The 20,628-nt window shown below is 44.3% G+C and overlaps 1 protein-coding gene across 1 annotated transcript in view; it reads right to left on the reverse strand.

The window, feature by feature from the left end:
* Positions 1-11,602, reverse strand: part of LOC147700540 (uncharacterized) — an 87,276-nt gene extending 75,674 nt beyond the window's left edge. The window contains exon 1 of the mRNA XM_086929682.1: positions 11,434-11,602. The gene's annotated coding sequence lies outside the window, so the exon portion shown is untranslated. The remainder of the gene's footprint in view (positions 1-11,433) is intronic.
* Positions 11,603-20,628: the final 9,026 nt, after the last annotated feature.

The following is a 20,628-nucleotide window of genomic DNA, read 5'->3' on the forward strand; positions in this document are numbered from 1 at the left end:
AAATGTCCATGCCAATTACAGTACGTCGGAATGACAACCAGAAAGGTACGGACACGTATCCAAGAACACAAAAGCACAGTGCGGTGCCGAAAACAAGCTATCAGACTCACCGCACACTTTCTGGAGAAGGGTCATGGTCCTGAAGAGTTTTACTGGACAGTCCTTGAGCAACCGCACATCCCTGACTCATGTGCGGATGTCAGCCGTTTTTTGTTCAAGATTGAACAAAAATGGGTATACCGCCTCAACAGTGACAAGGAGGGCCTCAATGAGCCTATACCCTGGATGTCCCTCTGAATGGTGCCCTGTATAATGTCCCTCTGAATGGTGCTCTGTATAATGTCACTATGCATCGTCCACTAATACTTGTCAGAAAGCGATCTAGCAGCCACGCTCCAGTATGCATACACTATGATACTCATGCCATAGAAGTTGTGATCTTAAATACCACGGAGTGTGTTTTAAGCAATGTACATATATACACACTGTTGTGCAACTTTAGAGCATATCTTTTTCCATCAATTAGAGGCTGAAATGGGTAGCGAACTACATCTCCCAGAATCCCAAGCATCACGTGACTGCTTTTGTCACGTGATGTCTGAAGAGTTACAACCATACAAAACATTACCTCACTCCGCGATCGGCGCCCCCCCGAGCAGTACTGAAGACTGCCCAGAGACACCGACGGAGAGGTGAGTGAACGCTGCGCGAACTGTCTTTCCAATGCGCGTGGCGTTTGTTCTTTCCCTGCGCGGATACGGAGCAACACACGCCGCTAGAGGCCACTCCGCTCTCAAAGATACGAAGCGTTGCAGGTATCGCACTGACTTCGAATTGCTTGTGCGCTTTTAAACAATGTTTACACGGAGCGCTTTCCATGCATAACAGGTCTACGTGTTAATAAGCCCACGATTAACGAATGTTGGGCAAATCATTAGAGCAACTCATTCTTACGCCCGTTTTGAGCGCTCAGTGAGTATTTTATCTCGCCCTCATAAATAATGCGATAGACCCAAAAGATACCAACGCTGGGTGGTCATCCCTACTGACTGTGATAGATTACGGCGGTCACGCCTAGCCTGGTCACCACTTGATTTTATAAGAGGTCTAGACTACCTCTTGTCTCGAAGTACACTCTATTTTTCACTTTGTTTTGTCTAGTGTCACATAACTAACCGCCCTGTAAATACAATATGATTATCCCCAGAGCGGTGCTCCTTTTACCTGCGCTGCAGCCAGGTGGGGTGAAGCCTCTCAACCTACACATAAGGGTGAGTGTATACTTGAGATGATGTCCTAGTATGAATGAACATATTGCAATGCCATTATGATTACAAACAGAAACAATGTGTATAACATTAAGTGTCCTATTTGTTTCTCCGTTTGTTTGTCTGTTTGTTTTACATGTTGGATCCCTTACCATTATGCACTGACAGTATACGGTTGAGTACGCCTGGATGTCCAGGTGATATCTTTTATTATTCATCTTATTTATATTTACAAAGCAGTAGTGTATCTTTTTAGGTCCTGAGGAATGCATTAGAAAATCTTTTCTTGTGAAATGCAGAAACATGTCGACCACCATTACGTGCGGTTATTATTTAAAACCTGCACCCACACCTGCCTTTTAATCTTAGGGTTTGGGGGATATTAATAAAATTTCTTTTTTTCCACCCATTCACCTAATTTTATAATTACCCTTCACTTTTCCACTCCAATCACCATACACTGCTTTTGTCATTAGCCACTATCATACCCTTCTGTTCTGCCCTCACATCACATCTTGGTCACGGTAATCACTTACCGGCCGTCTTGTCTCCTGGGTAAGGAGATCCCAAATGATGACAACAAGGGCGGTACAGTGTGGCTTCTGATGGGAACAATACATTTTTCTCCATGTACTCTTGAGTCTTGACTTGACCGTTCACTAACTATTATTTCTCACTGATACTGTTTTGCATGCATTTGGTATAGTGGTCCTTCCTGCTAGACTTACTGACTCTCTTTTTGACCCCCAGATATTATTTGTTGTTGTGTCATATTGTAACCATTGTTACATCATTACACAATGTGGCTGTGTCATTTTGTAACCATTGTTACATCATTACACAACGTGGCTGTGTCATTTTGTAACCACTATTACATCATTTCACAACCTGGCTGTGTCATTTTATAACCACTGTTACATCCTTACACAACGTGGGTGTGTCATTTTGTAACCATTGTTACATCATTACACAACGTGGCTGTGTCATTTTGTAACCATTGTTACACCATTACACCACGAGGCTGTGTCATTTTGTAACCATTGTTACACCATTACACAACAAGGCTGTGTCATTTTGTAACTATTGTTACATCATTACACAACGTGGGTGTGTCATTTTGTAGCCATTGTTACACCATTACACAACAAGGCTGTGTCATTGTGAAACCATTGTTACACCATTAAACAACGCGGCTGAGTCATTTTGTAACCATTGTTACATAATTACACAACGTGGCTGTCTCATTGTGCAACCATTGTTACACCTTCACACAACATGGCTGTGTCATTGTGTAACCATTGTTACATCATTACACAACGTGGGTGTGTCATTTTGTAGCCATTGTTACACCATTACACAACAAGGCTGTGTCATTGTGAAACCATTGTTACACCATTACACAACGCGGCTGAGTCATTTTGTAACCATTGTTACATCATTACACAACGTGGCTGTGTCATTTTGTAACCATTGTTACATCATTACACAACGCGACTGTGTCATTTTGTAACCATTGTTACATCATTACACAACGTGGCTGTCTCATTGTGCAACCATTGTTACACCTTCACAAAACATGGCTGTGTCATTTTGTAACCATTGTTACATCATTACCCGAGGTTATGTCAATTTGTAACCATTGTTACATCATTACACAACGTGACTGTCATTTTGTTACCATTGTTACATCATTACACAACGTGGCTGTGTCATTTTGTAACCATTGTTACATCATTACACAACGTGGCTGTCATTTTGTAACCATTGTTACACCATTACACAACGTGACTGTCATTTTGTAACCATTGTTACATCATTACACAACGTGGCTTTGTCATTTTGTAACCATTGTTACATCATTACACAACGTGGCTGTCATTTTGTAACCATTGTTACACCATTACACAACGTGACTGTCAATTTGTAACCATTGTTACATCATTACACAACGTGACTGTCATTTTGTAACCATTGTTACACCATTACACAACGTGGCTGTCATTTTGTAACCATTGTTACACCATTACACAACGTAACTGTCATTTTGTAACCATTGTTACATCATTACACAACGTGGCTGTGTCATTTTGTAACCATTGTTACATCATTACACAACGTGACTGTCATTTTGTAACCATTGTTACATCATTACACAACGTGGCTGTGTCATTTTGTAACCATTGTTACATCATTACACAACGTGGCTGTGTCATTTTGTAACCATTGTTACATCATTACACAACGTGACTGTGTCAATTTGTAACCATTGTTACACCATCACACAACGTGGCTGTGTCATTTTGTAACCATTGTTACATCATTACACAACGTGACTGTCATTTTGTAGCCATTGTTACATCATTACACAACGTGGCTGTGTCATTTTGTAACCATTGTTACATCATTACACAACGTGACTGTCATTTTGTAACCATTGTTACATCATTACACAACGTGGCTGTGTCATTTTGTAACCATTGTTACATCATTACACAACGTGGCTGTGTCATTTTGTAACCATTGTTACATCATTACACAACGTGACTGTGTCAATTTGTAACCATTGTTACATCATTACACAACGTGGCTGTGTCATTTTGTAACCATTGTTACATCATTACACAACGTGGCTGTCATTTTGTAACCATTGTTACATCATTACACAACATGGCTGTGTCATTTTGTAACCATTGTTACATCATTACACAACGTGGCTGTGTCATTTTGTAACCATTGTTACATCATTACACAACGTGGCTGTCTCATTGTGCAACCATTGTTACACCTTCAAAAACATGGCTGTGTCATTTTGTAACCATTGTTACATCATTACCCGAGGTTATGTCAATTTGTAACCATTGTTACATCATTACACAACGTGACTGTCATTTTGTAACCATTGTTACATCATTACACAACGTGGCTGTGTCATTTTGTAACCATTGTTACATCATTACACAACGTGGCTGTCATTTTGTAACCATTGTTACACCATTACACAACGTGACTGTCATTTTGTAACCATTGTTACATCATTACACAACGTGGCTGTGTCATTTTGTAACCATTGTTACATCATTACACAACGTGGCTGTCATTTTGTAACCATTGTTACACCATTACACAACGTGACTGTCAATTTGTAACCATTGTTACATCATTACACAACGTGACTGTCATTTTGTAACCATTGTTACACCATTACACAACGTGGCTGTCATTTTGTAACCATTGTTACACCATTACACAACGTAACTGTCATTTTGTAACCATTGTTACATCATTACACAACGTGGCTGTGTCATTTTGTAACCATTGTTACATCATTACACAACGTGACTGTCATTTTGTAACCATTGTTACATCATTACACAACGTGGCTGTGTCATTTTGTAACCATTGTTACATCATTACACAACGTGGCTGTGTCATTTTGTAACCATTGTTACATCATTACACAACGTGACTGTGTCAATTTGTAACCATTGTTACACCATCACACAACGTGGCTGTGTCATTTTGTAACCATTGTTACATCATTACACAACGTGACTGTCATTTTGTAGCCATTGTTACATCATTACACAACGTGGCTGTGTCATTTTGTAACCATTGTTACATCATTACACAACGTGACTGTCATTTTGTAACCATTGTTACATCATTACACAACGTGGCTGTGTCATTTTGTAACCATTGTTACATCATTACGCAACGTGGCTGTGTCATTTTGTAACCATTGTTACATCATTACACAACGTGGCTGTGTCATTTTGTAACCATTGTTACATCATTACGCAACGTGGCTGTGTCATTTTGTAACCATTGTTACATCATTACACAACGTGACTGTCATTTTGTAACCATTGTTACACCATTACACAACGTGGCTGTCATTTTGTAACCATTGTTACACCATTACACAACGTAACTGTCATTTTGTAACCATTGTTACATCATTACACAACGTGGCTGTGTCATTTTGTAACCATTGTTACATCATTACACAAAGTGACTGTCATTTTGTAACCATTGTTACATCATTACACAACGTGGCTGTGTCATTTTGTAACCATTGTTACATCATTACACAACGTGGCTGTGTCATTTTGTAACCATTGTTACATCATTACACAACGTGACTGTGTCAATTTGTAACCATTGTTACACCATCACACAACGTGGCTGTGTCATTTTGTAACCATTGTTACATCATTACACAACGTGACTGTCATTTTGTAGCCATTGTTACATCATTACACAACGTGGCTGTGTCATTTTGTAACCATTGTTACATCATTACACAACGTGACTGTCATTTTGTAACCATTGTTACATCATTACACAACGTGGCTGTGTCATTTTGTAACCATTGTTACATCATTACACAACGCGACTGTGTCATTTTGTAACCATTGTTACATCATTACACAACGTGGCTGTCTCATTGTGCAACCATTGTTACACCTTCACAAAACATGGCTGTGTCATTTTGTAACCATTGTTACATCATTACCCGAGGTTATGTCAATTTGTAACCATTGTTACATCATTACACAACGTGACTGTCATTTTGTTACCATTGTTACATCATTACACAACGTGGCTGTGTCATTTTGTAACCATTGTTACATCATTACACAACGTGGCTGTCATTTTGTAACCATTGTTACACCATTACACAACGTGACTGTCATTTTGTAACCATTGTTACATCATTACACAACGTGGCTTTGTCATTTTGTAACCATTGTTACATCATTACACAACGTGGCTGTCATTTTGTAACCATTGTTACACCATTACACAACGTGACTGTCAATTTGTAACCATTGTTACATCATTACACAACGTGACTGTCATTTTGTAACCATTGTTACACCATTACACAACGTGGCTGTCATTTTGTAACCATTGTTACACCATTACACAACGTAACTGTCATTTTGTAACCATTGTTACATCATTACACAACGTGGCTGTGTCATTTTGTAACCATTGTTACATCATTACACAACGTGACTGTCATTTTGTAACCATTGTTACATCATTACACAACGTGGCTGTGTCATTTTGTAACCATTGTTACATCATTACACAACGTGGCTGTGTCATTTTGTAACCATTGTTACATCATTACACAACGTGACTGTGTCAATTTGTAACCATTGTTACACCATCACACAACGTGGCTGTGTCATTTTGTAACCATTGTTACATCATTACACAACGTGACTGTCATTTTGTAGCCATTGTTACATCATTACACAACGTGGCTGTGTCATTTTGTAACCATTGTTACATCATTACACAACGTGACTGTCATTTTGTAACCATTGTTACATCATTACACAACGTGGCTGTGTCATTTTGTAACCATTGTTACATCATTACACAACGTGGCTGTGTCATTTTGTAACCATTGTTACATCATTACACAACGTGACTGTGTCAATTTGTAACCATTGTTACATCATTACACAACGTGGCTGTGTCATTTTGTAACCATTGTTACATCATTACACAACGTGGCTGTCATTTTGTAACCATTGTTACATCATTACACAACATGGCTGTGTCATTTTGTAACCATTGTTACATCATTACACAACGTGGCTGTGTCATTTTGTAACCATTGTTACATCATTACACAACGTGGCTGTCTCATTGTGCAACCATTGTTACACCTTCACAAAACATGGCTGTGTCATTTTGTAACCATTGTTACATCATTACCCGAGGTTATGTCAATTTGTAACCATTGTTACATCATTACACAACGTGACTGTCATTTTGTAACCATTGTTACATCATTACACAACGTGGCTGTGTCATTTTGTAACCATTGTTACATCATTACACAACGTGGCTGTCATTTTGTAACCATTGTTACACCATTACACAACGTGACTGTCATTTTGTAACCATTGTTACATCATTACACAACGTGGCTGTGTCATTTTGTAACCATTGTTACATCATTACACAACGTGGCTGTCATTTTGTAACCATTGTTACACCATTACACAACGTGACTGTCAATTTGTAACCATTGTTACATCATTACACAACGTGACTGTCATTTTGTAACCATTGTTACACCATTACACAACGTGGCTGTCATTTTGTAACCATTGTTACACCATTACACAACGTAACTGTCATTTTGTAACCATTGTTACATCATTACACAACGTGGCTGTGTCATTTTGTAACCATTGTTACATCATTACACAACGTGACTGTCATTTTGTAACCATTGTTACATCATTACACAACGTGGCTGTGTCATTTTGTAACCATTGTTACATCATTACACAACGTGGCTGTGTCATTTTGTAACCATTGTTACATCATTACACAACGTGACTGTGTCAATTTGTAACCATTGTTACACCATCACACAACGTGGCTGTGTCATTTTGTAACCATTGTTACATCATTACACAACGTGACTGTCATTTTGTAGCCATTGTTACATCATTACACAACGTGGCTGTGTCATTTTGTAACCATTGTTACATCATTACACAACGTGACTGTCATTTTGTAACCATTGTTACATCATTACACAACGTGGCTGTGTCATTTTGTAACCATTGTTACATCATTACGCAACGTGGCTGTGTCATTTTGTAACCATTGTTACATCATTACACAACGTGGCTGTGTCATTTTGTAACCATTGTTACATCATTACGCAACGTGGCTGTGTCATTTTGTAACCATTGTTACATCATTACACAACGTGACTGTCATTTTGTAACCATTGTTACACCATTACACAACGTGGCTGTCATTTTGTAACCATTGTTACAGCATTACACAACGTAACTGTCATTTTGTAACCATTGTTACATCATTACACAACGTGGCTGTGTCATTTTGTAACCATTGTTACATCATTACACAAAGTGACTGTCATTTTGTAACCATTGTTACATCATTACACAACGTGGCTGTGTCATTTTGTAACCATTGTTACATCATTACACAACGTGGCTGTGTCATTTTGTAACCATTGTTACATCATTACACAACGTGACTGTGTCAATTTGTAACCATTGTTACACCATCACACAACGTGGCTGTGTCATTTTGTAACCATTGTTACATCATTACACAACGTGACTGTCATTTTGTAGCCATTGTTACATCATTACACAACGTGGCTGTGTCATTTTGTAACCATTGTTACATCATTACACAACGTGACTGTCATTTTGTAACCATTGTTACATCATTACACAACGTGGCTGTGTCATTTTGTAACCATTGTTACATCATTACGCAACGTGGCTGTGTCATTTTGTAACCATTGTTACATCATTACACAACGTGGCTGTGTCATTTTGTAACCATTGTTACATCATTACGCAACGTGGCTGTGTCATTTTGTAACCATTGTTACATCATTACACAACGTGACTGTGTCAATTTGTAACCATTGTTACATCATTACACAACGTGACTGTCATTTTGTAACCATTGTTACATCATTACAGAACGTGGCTGTGTCATTTTGTAACCATTGTTACATCATTACGCAACGTGGCTGTGTCATTTTGTAACCATTGTTACATCATTACACAACGTGGCTGTGTCATTTTGTAACCATTGTTACATCATTACGCAGCGTGGCTGTGTCATTTTGTAACCATTGTTACATCATTACACAACGTGACTGTGTCAATTTGTAACCATTGTTACATCATTACACAACGTGGCTGTGTCATTTTGTAACCATTGTTACATCATTACGCAACGTGGCTGTGTCATTTTGTAACCATTGTTACATCATTACACAACGTGACTGTGTCAATTTGTAACCATTGTTACATCATTACACAACGTGACTGTCATTTTGTAACCATTGTTACATCATTACACAACGTGGCTGTGTCATTTTGTAACCATTGTTACATCATTACACAACGTGGCTGTCATTTCGTAACCATTGTTACACCATTACACAACGTGACTGTCAATTTGTAACCATTGTTACATCATTACACAACGTGACTGTCATTTTGTAACCATTGTTAAACCATTACACAACGTGGCTGTCATTTTGTAACCATTGTTACACCATTACACAACGTAACTGTCATTTTGTAACCATTGTTACATCATTACACAACGTGGCTGTGTCATTTTGTAACCATTGTTACATCATTACACAACGTGACTGTCATTTTGTAACCATTGTTACATCATTACACAACGTGGCTGTGTCATTTTGTAACCATTGTTACATCATTACACAACGTGGCTGTGTCATTTTGTAACCATTGTTACATCATTACACAACGTGACTGTGTCAATTTGTAACCATTGTTACACCATCACACAACGTGGCTGTGTCATTTTGTAACCATTGTTACATCATTACACAACGTGACTGTCATTTTGTAGCCATTGTTACATCATTACACAACGTGGCTGTGTCATTTTGTAACCATTGTTACATCATTACACAACGTGACTGTCATTTTGTAACCATTGTTACATCATTACACAACGTGGCTGTGTCATTTTGTAACCATTGTTACATCATTACGCAACGTGGCTGTGTCATTTTGTAACCATTGTTACATCATTACACAACGTGGCTGTGTCATTTTGTAACCATTGTTACATCATTACGCAACGTGGCTGTGTCATTTTGTAACCATTGTTACATCATTACACAACGTGACTGTCATTTTGTAACCATTGTTACACCATTACACAACGTGGCTGTCATTTTGTAACCATTGTTACACCATTACACAACGTAACTGTCATTTTGTAACCATTGTTACATCATTACACAACGTGGCTGTGTCATTTTGTAACCATTGTTACATCATTACACAACGTGACTGTCATTTTGTAACCATTGTTACATCATTACACAACGTGGCTGTGTCATTTTGTAACCATTGTTACATCATTACACAACGTGGCTGTGTCAATTTGTAACCATTGTTACACCATCACACAACGTGGCTGTGTCATTTTGTAACCATTGTTACATCATTACACAACGTGACTGTCATTTTGTAGCCATTGTTATATCATTACACAACGTGGCTGTGTCATTTTGTAACCATTGTTACATCATTACACAACGTGACTGTCATTTTGTAACCATTGTTACATCATTACACAACGTGGCTGTGTCATTTTGTAACCATTGTTACATCATTACGCAACGTGGCTGTGTCATTTTGTAACCATTGTTACATCATTACACAACGTGGCTGTGTCATTTTGTAACCATTGTTACATCATTACGCAACGTGGCTGTGTCATTTTGTAACCATTGTTACATCATTACACAACGTGACTGTGTCAATTTGTAACCATTGTTACATCATTACACAACGTGACTGTCATTTTGTAACCATTGTTACATCATTACACAACGTGACTGTCATTTTGTAACCATTGTTACATCATTACACAACGTGGCTGTGTCATTTTGTAACCATTGTTACATCATTACGCAACGTGGCTGTGTCATTTTGTAACCATTGTTACATCATTACACAACGTGGCTGTCATTTTGTAACCATTGTTACATCATTACGCAACGTGGCTGTGTCATTTTGTAACCATTGTTACATCATTACACAACGTGACTGTGTCAATTTGTAACCATTGTTACATCATTACACAACGTGGCTGTGTCATTTTGTAACCATTGTTACATCATTACACAACATGGCTGTGTCATTTTGTAACCATTGTTACATCATTACACAACGTGGCTGTGTCATTTTGTAACCATTGTTACATCATTACACAACGTGGCTGTCATTTTGTAACCATTGTTACATCATTACACAACAAGGCTGTGTCATTTTGTAACCATTGTTACATCATTACACAACAAGGCTGTGTCATTTTGTAACCATTGTTACATCATTACACAACTTGGCTGTGTCATTTTGCAACCATTGTTACATCATTACACAACATGGCTGTCATTTTGTAACCTTTGTTACATCATTACACAACATGGCTGTCATTTTGTAACCTTTGTTACATCATTACACAACGTGGCTGTGTCATTTTGTAACCTTTGTTACACCACGAGGCTGTGTCATTGTGGTATCATTACCTCCCCTCTTCCCCCCAGGCCACGCCCACATCCGGTGTCAATGACCCCTGCCCTCACCTTCCAGCCTCGTGCTCTTGTTTCCGGGCTGAGGACCAGCCCGGGGCTCGGTTCTGAGCCCAGAAGCCGCTGTGTATATTCCCTGACAAACCGGTTTATCACCTGTGCCTGGCTTCCGGTCTCCTAGTTGTTTGTCTTCCGGGTTAAGTTGCCCGTTTTCCGGTATACTATCGATAGACTCACCCCATCTGTCTGTACACCCCCACGTTTCTACGCATGCGCATAGTTCTGCGCAGCCGCACTATGGTCCATGTCTTGGCTGCATTGATTTTTCAGCTGGTCTTCTAACGCTCCGTCAGTTATCTGCCTCTCAGCGCCTGGGGTTCTCGGCTGGTGTCTGCGGTGCTTCCTGCAGTTAATACACTTCTACTTTTTGTGATGAGAAATGTCTGTTTGTTAACCGGAATTATCGAAGCCGTTCCCGCCACGGAGTTACCTTACTTTTGTATTTTATGGTATTATTCGTCAGACTCGTGGGGGGGGGGGGGAGGGGGGGGGCGCTTTTCAGCAACCTTTGGAGATGGGGAGGAGGGGGGGGCAGGGGCACAGAAGAGGTTTATTTGGGGGTGTCAGGCCCGGTCCAGGCGGGAGACTCCCGATTTAGACGCCAAAAATGTGTTTATTTGAGCAGTTTCCAGTCTGAAACCACCTCAGCTGCCATGTAAATCAGTGGGAACAATACATTCGATTATTATTCAGAATCACCCACTCTCATTGCATGGGGTGCATCTTCAGGGTTTGTTCTAAACCCCTCTCTTTAAAAGATATAACTCTGTGGAGATTGAGTTTTTCGCGTGTGAATTCTGTTCACGCTGAGTTTCAGTTGTAATCCTTTCAAACAAAAGATGATGGACGGAGCTCTGAAACTTTTCGGTCATTCACCCCCAGTCACAGATCTGGGTTGAATCCATCATCATTCTTTAGCCCACTCTGCCACCCCAGTTCAGACATGGCCATATACAAATCAGTCTTGACCCTGTGCCTCATGGGAACAGTCCAGCCCGAACTACCAAGCCATGTCTTCCCTGAACCAGAAACAAGCATCCTGGGGCCGGTTTCGGGTTCACCCTTCATCAGCCAGGCTAGCTTGAATCTAGTGGCAAAGTGAGCAAGGACTCATGTCTAGGCATACCCTGCCAATTTAGGGCAAACAAAGCAAACACAAGGAGATGATGGACGGAGTGCTGAAACTTTTCAGACACTCACCACCCGTCACAGATCTGGGTTGAATCTAGCATTGTTCTTTAGCTCACTTCGCCACCTCCAGGAGTAAGCCTTGTCGGTGCTTCTTGTTACTGCCCAGTAACTTCTCAGTGCTCCAGGGCCTGATCCAGGGGCACCTTTCAGCCACGGAACAAGAATACTTGATCTCTAAACTCACCTTTGAACTTCAACTGTATATGCTGTGAATAAGCATTGGAATCTAAAGCGGAGCAGGGACACAGCACCATGATGTGTAATCTAAGCTTTACAACTTCACTCAAAAAGGCTGTAAATAAGCATTGGAATGTGCAGCGGAGCTTGCCGCAGCACCATGACATGTAATCTCAGCTTTACACATATACCCAAATATGCTGTAAATAAGCATTGGAATCTAAAGCGGAGCAGGGCCCGCAGCACCATGACATGTAATCTCAGCTTTACACATATACCCAAATATGCTGTAAATAAGCATTGGAATCTAAAGCGGAGCAGGGCCCGCAGCACCATGACATGTAATCTCAGCTTTACACCTTCACCCAAATATGCTGTAAATAAGCATTGGAATCTAAAGCGGAGCAGGGCACGCAGCACTATGACGTGTAATCTCAGCTTTACAGCTTCACCCAAATATGCTGTAAATAAGCATTGGAATCTAAAGCGGAGCAGGGCCCGCAGCACCATGACATGTAATCTCAGCTTTACACATATACCCAAATATGCTGTAAATAAGCATTGGAATCTAAAGCGGAGCAGGGCAGCGGCACCATGACGTGTAATCTCAGCTTTACACCTTCACACAAATATGCTGTAAATAAGCATTGGAATCTAAAGCGGAGTGAGGCCCGCAGCACCATGATGTGTAATCTCAGCTTTACAGCTTCACCCAAATATGCTGTAAATAAGCATTGGAATCTAAAGCGGAGTGAGGCCCGCAGCACCATGATGTGTAATCTCAGCTTTACAGCTTCACCCAAATATGCTGTAAATAAGCATTGGAATCTAAAGCGGAGCCGGGCCCGCGGCACCATGACGTGTAATCTCAGCTTTATACCTTCACCCAAATATGCTGTAAATAAGCATTGGAATCTAAAGCGGAGCCGGGACCGCGGCACCGTGACGTGTAATCTCAGCTTTACACCTTCACCTCAATATGCTGTAAATAAGCATTGGAATCTAAAGCGGAGCATGGCCCGCAGCACTATGACGTGTAATCTCAGTTTTACACCTTCACCCAAATATGCTGTAAATAAGCACTGGAATCAGCACGAGAGAAGAGAACAGGTAGTTAAAGAAGGCGGCCACTGCGGGGACAGGCGAGCAAGACCACTGACTCATTGTCAGTGAAATTGCTCTCCCACCCTCGCAGCTCCACCATTAAGTGAGGTGCCCCTGCACTCTTGAGTGTTGGTGATCGAGGCCCTCCTCCACCCGCAGGTTTCCCTGCGCCTCATCCCTGGTGGTCCTGTGGACCTCTGTCTCCTTTCTTTCTTTCTGCTCCTTCACTCGTTTTTCTACCCTTTCTATCTTTCACCTTTCTGCACCTTAGCTCTTTTGCACCTTATTTCTGCCCATTTTCCCTTTCTCTCCCTCTGCTCCTTCACTCGTTTTCTATCGTTTTTTTCCCCTTTCTATCTTTCACCTTTCTGCACCTCTGCTCTTTTGTGCCTTATTTCTGCCCATTTTACCTTTCTTTCCCTCTGCTCCTTCACTCGTTTTCACTCGTTTTTCTAACCTTTCTATCTTTCACCTTTCTGTTCTTTTCTGCATCTCTGCTCTTTTGTGCCTTATTTCTGCTTATTTTCCCTTTTTTCTTCATCCCTTCTTTCCTCCCTTTACCTTTCCCCGCCGCTGCTGCCCCCGCGACCCCCTCCCCCCCCCACCCCCCCCCAGCGCGACCGGCCCAATCCAGCTCCCCTCCTCGCTCCCGCCTCCCAGCTGTCCAGCCCTCCCCGACCCCTACTTAATGGCGGCCACTGCGGGGACAGGCGAGCAAGACCACTGACTCATTGTCAGTGAAATTGCTCTCCCACCCTCGCAGCTCCACCATTAAGTGAGGTGCCCCTGCCCCTGCACTCTTGAGTGTTGGTGATCGAGGCCCTCCTCCACCCGCAGGTTTCCCTGCGCCTCATCCCTGGTGTTCCAGTGGACCTCTGTCTTTTTTAATTCTTTCTTTCTGCTCCTTCACTCGTTTTTCTCCCCTTTCTATCTTTCACCTTTCTGCACCTCTGCTCTTTTGCGCCTTATTTCTGCCCATTTTCCCTTTCTCTCCCTCTGCTCCTTCACTCGTTTTCACTCGTTTCTTTCCCCTTTCTATCTTTCACCTTTCTGCACCTCTGCTCTTTTGTGCCTTATTTCTGCCCATTTTCCCTTTCTCTCCCTCTGCTCCTTCACTCGTTTTCTCTCGTTTTTTTCTCCTTTCTATCTTTCACCTTTCTGCACCTCTGCACTTTTGTGCCTTATTTCTGCCCATTTTCCCTTTCTCTCCCTCTGCTCCTTCACTCGTTTTCACTCGTTTTTCTACCCTTTCTATCTTTCACCTTTCTGCTCTTTTCTGCATCTCTGCTCTTTCGTGCCTTAATTCTGCTTATTTTCCCTTTTTTCTTTATCCCTTCTTTCCTCCCTTTACCTTTCTCCGCCGCTGCGGCCCCTCCCCCCCAGCGCGACCGGCCCAATCTAGCTCCCCTCCCAGCTCCCGCCTCCCAGCTGTCCAGCCCTCCCCGACCCCTACTTAATGGCGGCCACTGTGGGGATAAGCGAGCAAGACCACTGACTCATTGTCAGTGAAATTGCTCTCCCACCCTCGCAGCTCCACCATTAAGTGAGGTGCCCCTGCCCCTGCACTCTTGAATGTTGGTGATCGAGGCCCTCCTCCACCCGCAGGTTTCCCTGCGCCTCATCCCTGGTGGTCCTGTGGACCTCTGTCTCCTTTCTTTCTTTCTGCTCCTTCACTCGTTTTTCTCCCCTTTCTATCTTTCACCTTTCTGCACCTCTGCTCTTTTGTGCCTTATTTCTGCCCATTTCCCTTTCTCTCCCTCTGCTCCTTCACTCGTTTTCACTCCTTTTTCTACCCTTTCTATCTTTCACCTTTCTGCATCTCTGCTCTTTTGTGCCTTATTTCTGCTTATTTTCCCTTTTTTCTTCATCCCTTCTTTCCTCCCTTTACCTTTCCCCGCCGCTGCTGCCCCAAAGGCCCCTTCTCCCCAGCGCGACCGGCCCAATCCAGCTCCCCTCCCCGCTCCCAGCTGTCCAGCCCTCCCCGACCCCTACTTAATGGCGGCCACTGCGGGGACAGGCGAGCAAGACCACTGACTCATTGTCAGTGAAATTGCTCTCCCACCCTCGCAGCTCCACCATTAAGTGAGGTGCCCCTGCCCCTGCACTCTTGAGTGTTGGTGATCGAGGCCCTCCTCCACCCGCAGGTTTCCCTGCGCCTCATCCCTGGTGGTCCTGTGGACCTCTGTCTCCTTTCTTTCTTTCTGCTCCTTCACTTGTTTTTCTCCCCTTTCTATCTCTTACCTTTCTGCACCTCTGCTCTTTTGCGCCTTATTTCTGCCCATTTTCCCTTTCTCTCCCTCTGCTCCTTCACCCGTTTTCACTCGTTTTTTCCCCTATCTTTCACCTTTCTGCACCTCAGCTCTTTTGCGCCTTATTTCTGCTTATTTTCCCTTTTTCTCCCTCTGCTCCTTCACTCGTTTTCTCTCGTTTTTTTCCCCTTTCTATCTTTCACCTTTCTGCACCTCTGCTCTTTTGTGCCTTATTTCTGCCCATTTTCCCTTTCTCTCCCTCTGCTCCTTCACTCGTTTTTCTACCCTTTCTATCTTTCACCTTTCTGCTCTTTTCTGCGTCTCTACTCTTTTGTGCCTTATTTCTGCGTATTTTGCCTTTTTTCTTTATCCCTTCTTTCCTCCCTTTACCTTTCCCCGCCGCTGCTGCCCCCGCGGCTCCCCCCCCCCCCCGCGCGACTGGCCTAATCCAGCTCCCCTCCCCGCTTCCGCCTCCCAGCTGTCCAACCCTCCCCGACCCCTACTTAATGGCGGCCACTGCGGGGACAGGCGAGCAAGACCACTGACTCATTGTCAGTGAAATTGCTCTCCCACCCTCGCAGCTCCACCATTAAGTGAGGTGCCCCTGCCCCTGCACTCTTGAGTGTTGGTGATCGAGGCCCTCCTCCACCCGCAGGTTTCCCTGCGCCTCATCCCTGGTGGTCCAGCGGACCTCTGTCTCCTTTCTTTCTTTCTGCTCCTTCACTCGTTTTTCTCCCCTTTCTATGTTTCACCTTTCTGCACCTCTGCTCTTTTGCGCCTTATTTCTGCTTATTTTCCCTTTTTTCTCCCTCTGCTCCTTCACTCGTTTTCTCTCGTTTTTTTCCCCTTTCTATCTTTCACCTTTCTGCACCTCTGCTCTTTTGTGCCTTATTGCTGCCCATTTTCCCTTTCTCTCCCTCTGCTCCTTCACTCGTTTTCCCCCTTTTTTCCCCTTTCTATCTTTCACCTTTCTGCACCTCTGCTCTTTTGCGCCTTATTTCTGCTTATTTTCCCTTTTTTCTCCCTCTGCTCCTTCACTCGTTTTCACTCGTTTTTCTACCCTTTCTATCTTTCACCTTTCTGCTCTTTTCTGCATCTCTACTCTTTTGTGCCTTATTTCTGCTTATTTTCCCTTTTTTCTTTATCCCTTCTTTCCTATCTTTACCTTTCCCCGCCGCTGCTGCCCCCGCGGCCCCCCCCCAGCGCGACCGGCCCAATCCAGCTCCCTTCCCCGCTCCCGCCTCCCAGCTGTCCAGCCCTCCCCGACCCCTACTTAATGGCGGCCACTGCAGGGACAGGCGAGCAAGACCACTGACTCATTGTCAGTGAAATTGCTCTCCCACCCTTGCAGCTCCATTAAGTGAGATGCCCCTGCCCCTGCAATCTTGAGTGTTGGTGATCGAGGCCCTCCTCCACCCTCAGGTTTCCCTGCACCTCATCCCTGGTGGTCCAGTGGACCTCTGTCTCTTTTCTTTCTTTCTTTCTGCTCCTTCACTCGTTTTTCTCCCCTTTCTATCTTTCACCTTTCTGCACCTCTGCTCTTTTGCACTTTATTTCTGCCCATTTTCCCTTTCTCTCCCTCCGCTCCTTCACTCGTTTTCACTCGTTTTTTTCCCCTTTCTATCTTTCACCTTTCTGCACCTCTGCTCTTTTGTGCCTTATTTCTGCCCATTTTCCCTTTCTCTCCCTCTGCTCCTTCACTCGTTTTCACTCGTTTTTCTACCCTGTCTATCTTTCACCTTTCTGCTCTTTTCTGCATCTCTGCTCTTTCGTGCCTTAATTCTGCTTATTTTCCCTTTTTTCTTTATCCCTTCATTCCTCCCTTTACCTTTCCCGCTGCTGCTGCCCCCTCGGCCCATCCCCCCCAGCGCGACCGGCCCAATCCAGCTCCCCTCCCCGCTCCCGCCTCCCAGCTCTCCAGCCCTCCCCGACCCCTACTTAATGGCGGCCTCTGCGGGGACAGGCGAGCAAGACCACTGACTTATTGTCAGTGAAATTGCTCTCCCACCCTCGCAGCTCCACCATTAAGTAAGGTGCCCCTGCCCCTGCACTCTTGAGTGTTGGTGATCGAGGCCCTCCTCCACCCGCAGGTTTCCCTGCGCCTTATCCCTGGTGGTCCAGTGGACCTCTGTCTCCTTTCTTTCTTTCTGCTCCTTCACCTGTTTTTCTCCCCTATCTTTCACCTTTCTGCACCTCTGCTCTTTTGCGCCTTATTGCTGCCCATTTTCCCTTTCTCTCCCTCTGCTCCTTCACTCGTTTTCACTCGTTTTTCTCCCCTTTCTATCTTTCACCTTTCTGCACCTCTGCTCTTTTGCACCTTATTTCTGCCCATTTTCCCTTTCTCTCCCTCTGCTCCTTCACTCGTTTTTTCCCCTTTCTATCTTTCACCTTTCTGCACCTCCGCTCTCTTGCGCCTTATTTCTGCTTATTTTCCCTTTTTTCTCCCTCTGCTCCTTCACTCGTTTTCTCTCGTTTTTTTCCCCTTTCTATCTTTCACCTTTCTGCACCTCTGCTCTTTTGTGCCTTATTTCTGCCCATTTTCCCTTTCTCTCCCTCTGCTCCTTCACTCGTTTTTCTACCCTTTCTATCTTTCACCTTTTTGCTCTTTTCTGCATCTCTACTCTTGTGCCTTATTTCTGCATATTTTCCCTTTTTTCTTTATCCCTTCTTTCCTCCCTTTACCTTTCCCCGCCGCTGCTGCCCCCATAACCCCCCCCCCCCCCCCAGCGCGACCGGCCCAATACAGCTCCCCTCCCCGCTCCCGCCTCCCAGCTGTCCACCCCTCCCCGACCCCTACTTAATGGCGGCCACTGCGGGGACAGTAGAGCAAGACCACTGACTCATTGTCAGTGAAATTGCTCTCCCACCCTCGCAGCTCCACCATTAAGTGAGGTGCCCCTGCCCCTGCACTCTTTAGTGTTGGTGATCAAGGCCCTCCTCCACCAGCAGGTTTCCCTGCGCCTCATCCCTGGTGGTCCAGTGGACCTCTGTCTCCTTTCTTTCTTTCTGCTCCTTCACTCGTTTTTCTCCCCTTTCTATCTTTCACCTTTCTGCACCTCTGCTCTTTTGCGCCTTATTGCTGCCCATTTTCCCTTTCTCTCCCACTGCTCCTTCACTCGTTTTCACTCGTTTTTTTCCCCTTTCTATCTTTCACCTTTCTGCACCTCTGCTCTTTTGTGCCTTATTTCTGCTTATTTTCCCTTTTTTCTCCCTCTGCTCCTTCACTCGTTTTCTCTCGTTTTTTCCCCTTTCTATCTTTCACCTTTCTGCACCTCTGCTCTTTTGTGCCTTATTTCTGCCCATTTTCCCTTTTTCTCCCTCTGCTCCTTCACTCGTTTTCACTCGTTTTTCTACCCTGTCTATCTTTCACCTTTCTGCTCTTTTCTGCATCTCTACTCTTTTGTGCCTTATTTCTGCTTATTTTCACTGCTGCCCCCGCGGCCCCTCCCCCCAGCGCGACCAGCCCAATCCAGCTCCCCTCCCCGCTCCTGCCTCCCAGCTGTCGAGCCCTCCCCGACCCCTACTTAATGGCGGCCACTGCGCGGCCGCGCCGCTAGTGCACCGAAGGCGCGTCAAAGGCAAGCTCGTCTGCGCCCGACTGCGACCCATCCGCAACCAGCACCAGGAACCCTGGGCCTCCGCCCCACCAACACTACGACCCAGCAGCACTCCACGCACTCAACCCAGGCTGCAACAACAACTGCAAGCTAGCATCACCAGCCGACACCCATCGACCCTTCAGCTTTCACCGCTGCCGGCACAACTGCAGCACTGCCAAGAAAACGGATCCAGCACAACCCGCCCACAAGAACACAACCAAACCAAAGACCCTGCAATGCATCCTCCTCAACGTCCGATCCCTCCACAAACACGCCACAGAAATCTTGGACCTCCTCGACAGCCGCACCCCAGACGTAGCATTCTTCACCGAAACCTGGACCAACACCACCTCGGGACCGGACATCGCCATCGCCATCCCCCAAGGATACAAGATCTCCAGGAAGGACCGCCCCACCCACCCAGGAGGAGGAATCGCCATCGTCCACAAATCCAGCCTCTGCCTGAGCACAATCCCTGACGAGTCCACAGAACTGATGGAACACCTTCACTTCAAGATACTGGCCAGCCCCACTGCCGCCCTCTGAGGAACCCTCATCTACCGACCCCCTGGACCCCGCGGACCCTTCGCCAACTCCATCACGGACATTATCTTCCCGCAGGCCATCGCATCCACCAACTACACCCTGCTGGGAGACCTCAACTTCCACCTCGACAATCAACTGGACCCCAACACCACATGCTTCCTGGACAACCTCCACAACATTGGACTCCGCCAGATCGTGACCGAGGCCACGCATTCAGCAGGACACACCCTCGACCCCCTCTTCACTACAGGAAACTCCATCACCTTCAGCCACACCACCGAACTCCCATGGACCGACCATTGTTGCGTCCACTTCACCTTCAG

The sequence above is a fragment of the Lissotriton vulgaris genome, chromosome 7, assembly GCF_964263255.1.
Source record: "Lissotriton vulgaris chromosome 7, aLisVul1.2, whole genome shotgun sequence".
Lineage (NCBI taxonomy): Eukaryota > Metazoa > Chordata > Amphibia > Caudata > Salamandridae > Lissotriton > Lissotriton vulgaris.